Source organism: Octopus bimaculoides, chromosome 4, assembly GCF_001194135.2.
Source record: "Octopus bimaculoides isolate UCB-OBI-ISO-001 chromosome 4, ASM119413v2, whole genome shotgun sequence".
Taxonomy (NCBI): Eukaryota; Metazoa; Mollusca; class Cephalopoda; order Octopoda; family Octopodidae; genus Octopus; species Octopus bimaculoides.
Window position 1 is genome coordinate 2,862,333 of NC_068984.1, and position 3,724 is coordinate 2,866,056.

The window sequence follows — 3,724 nt, forward strand, 5'->3', positions numbered from 1 at the left end:
TGTGTGTGTGTGTGTGTGTGTGTGTGTGTGTGTGTGTGTGTGTGTGTGTGTGTGTGTATACATAAGCAAGTATATATATGTATATACGTATTTATGTTATATAAGTTTATGTGCATAATGAGTGAGCGTACATAGATATGTCTTACCAAAACAACTTTACTACTACACATATTTGCACCTCATCTTTAAAGTATAAAGAAAATCTAATAATTTTCTTTTTAGACGAGACATGTAATACGTGGTAAAGAAAATTCAATTTCATTGATTGGTCTATTGAAATATGACGTCAGCTGATGATACCAGATCTAAACATGAGAGGTGATACAAGATAGAAGCTTTTATAGTCGTCTCTATGTAAGACTTAATCGAAAGAAGATGTCCATGATCGATGTGTTTCCAAACGTTCATACATCAGTACCCCATGAGATCAATACACATCTGATAAACATTGCAAACTTTACATATTTCTGTTTTCTTTATCACAACTTCATGAATAGGGTCTATTTTCGACAGAAATACTGAAAATATATCTTTTCTTTCCAAAGTATGCATTCATATAGTTTTTCAGAAAACTGTTTCTCTTTCTCTCTCTCTCTCTCTCTCTCTCTCTCTCTCTCTCTCTCTCTCTCTCTCTCTCTCTCTCTCTCTCTCTCTCTCTCTCTCTCTCTCTCTCTCTCTCATTCACTCACACACACACACACACACACACACATATAAATGTCAGGAACAATATTCTGAAAAACTATATTAATGCATATTTTAGTAAAAAGATGTATTTTTCCAGATTTCTATGTGAGCATATAGAAGCAAAACAAGGTTGAGAAACTAGTACTCAATTACTAAAGGTAGAGTAAGATGTAGTGTTTAATTAAAGCCAGGGTTGGTGAATATCACATCATAAAACATATAAAAGAAATTTGCTAGAGTGAAAATGGAGTGGGAGAGAGAAAGAAAGGAATGGAAACTTCTTATAGTAAAAGGATTTTTCTAAAACAGTATTTTCTAAAACATGTACACCGATTAGTGACTCGTACACTAATGTCATCCGGCACTCCAGGAAATCATTACTGTTTGTGAAGACCCCAATCAGAGTTAAGAGAAACAAGGATTAACCGTTTGAGGTGCCAATGGATGCCTACGATGGGGCGGAACTATTCATAGTTATTGGTGTATACATTCTAAATTCTCTGTAAAATTCTGTGCGAGTATATACAATGATGACAAGCTTATTATTATTATTCATAGTACAAATCGCGTGCAGACAATTCGTCGACAGACAATTCGCCGACAAACAATTCACCGATTAGACAATTGGCTGATTGGACAATAAGTCGACATGCGGAAGTATCGATCATGGGGTTCATCAAAACGGAACGAGGAAGCAGAAAGCTCCTATACAAAGGGTGGCACCACGCCTTCAGTAGAAGAGTTAACGTCCATCATCCTAACTTATCCGAATTAATTGAGAAGCTTAGGGTAGAACAGTCACGCACCGAAATGGTAATAGAACTGGCCATATCAGGGGTTGAAGTGGCAAGGAAAAGCAAAAAAGTACATTCGCCTGAAGACTTAGAACCATTGTTCTTAATTACGACGATGAAGCTGGGTTGGAATTTTCAAGGACATGTGACCATAATTGCATGGGATATCTTTATTTCTATTTGTAAGTCGAACAAAACATTTTGTGCATTTTTTTCATATGTCGACCTATTGTACGTAATATATTTTTATAAATAATTTTTTTTATTTGTAAGTCTAATAAAACTGTTTCGTAATTTTTACTTTGCTTTTAAAAAATTTCCACATCTTGTCCTTGCAGCAAATGTCCAATCGGTCACTTGTCTTGTCTGTAAGTTGTCTTTCGATCAACTGTCTGTCGACGAATTGTTCGTCTACCATAAAAACGGACATAGATTCGATTGGTTCGAGGAAGATCTTAATCATTCTTTCCGCGCGTGGCTTTAAGAATCACTGTTGATGCGAACCTTAGTAGTGTCAAGTTTCTTAGATGTTACCTCAGATCTACAATGTAGCAAGTTTAGGCATTACCATAAGCGTAACGAAAGGCTATTCTATATTTATAAGAATTCCACACACTCACCTTACATTTTGAAGAAGTAAATATCGTTTTTGTCAGTGAATGAAGAAACCTTCCGAATGGCCACCCTTTATTACAACAATTCCCTTAAAACAACCAGTTTTCTGACCAGATTTGTTATACAAGAAAAGAAAATAAACCCACGAGATCTTTAAGAAATAGGACCAGAAGATTTTGTTCTTCAATCAAAAAATTTGTATTAATGTCAAAACTGATGTAGCTGGGGATTTTTTAGATTCAATATCAAGAGATGTTTCCAAGATGCGTATTAAAGGATATTTAACGGAACACCCTAAAAGTAAGTTATTCTTGTTGTTAGAAGTTTGTTTTGTTGGTTATTGAAATAGAACGTGAAAGGACTTGCTGGAGCTAATGGAAATGAAACTAAATCTAAATATAATTGTATAGATCCTAGAAGCTACCAGTTTAGTGGTAATTACTTTATCGAAGAAGTATATAGAATTAAAGTACAAGTCGATAATAAACCTACATGCAAAACCTATACTGGAGCAATAGTAAACAGCTTCAAGACATGGTCTTGAAAGTTCAGTAGTGTATACCATCTCTCTGATCTGAGTTGACCTGAGGCCACTCTACATCTGGTTATTAAATGCTAAACTATGGTTCGAATTTATTATTTCGTAACTCATCACTGGCACCAAGTAGTGTTCATTGCTAAATTAATTATTTCTTGCATGCCTTAAATAGACCCCATGGATGATAGATATTTTGTACAGCCAAAGGACTCATTCGAAATAGTTTCAAAGATATACTTTGGAAAGATGCTACTTTTAAATCAATGGCGTTAGATGAATGTGATTGGTGTAAAGTTAATCGATTGATACTAATTATCACACTAGCATGAAATAAATAATGTAGATTGATTCTGCATATAATATTAACAGCAAACATTGCTCGAACATTAGAAAGAAATCAATTTGTTTGAAGTGCTCAGCATTTTTTTTTTCAATTGAATTCAAACTAACAAATAACTGACCAAGAGAATAACATATATTTCTGGGGGGTTTTTTTTTTGTATTTTTCTGGTCTAAAACCTACATTCATGAAGTAAATAAACATTTCAAATTAACTTTCTTTCCCATTTCATTTCCAAATGTTTCGCGAAATATCAACTCTTTTTAAACGATACTCATTGACATATTTCTGCTTGCAGATAAATCTCACAAAACTACAGCTTTCGAACATTCCTAAAGTGGACGTTTCTGATTTTCGGGTGAGTACCGAATATTTTAAAGTTCTTTTCTAAACCTTTCCCAAACTTATTTGTTTTTAGGAATATATATTCATCTAGATCTAATGGCAATTCATGATTGATCAATTTATGACCATTCTTATGACTTTGTTGTGCAAGATTTCATTCTTGTGGCTGTGGGACAAACATGGCTTCCATTAGAGACCAGGCCCTGTATTTCTGGAGGAAACCTGGAACTTTCTTTATTTGACGTACGATTTGAACCCGCAGACCCCCGTACATAACTGGCGCATTATTTTACCAAGGGCTGTAATCATTGCACCTGCTATACATACATATATATGTATAGACATGCATTTGTATATATATATATATATATATATGTGTGTGTGTGTGTGTGTGTGTGTGTGTGT

The 3,724-nt window shown here is 34.4% G+C and overlaps 1 protein-coding gene across 2 annotated transcripts in view; it reads left to right on the forward strand.

Annotated features, from left to right (window-relative positions):
* LOC106870014 (serine-rich adhesin for platelets) overlaps nucleotides 1-3,724 on the forward strand; it is a 462,526-nt gene that overhangs the window by 116,555 nt on the left and 342,247 nt on the right. For both annotated transcript variants that reach the window (XM_052966859.1, XM_014915981.2), the window contains one exon: nucleotides 3,273-3,332. The gene's annotated coding sequence lies outside the window, so the exon portion shown is untranslated. The remainder of the gene's footprint in view (nucleotides 1-3,272; nucleotides 3,333-3,724) is intronic.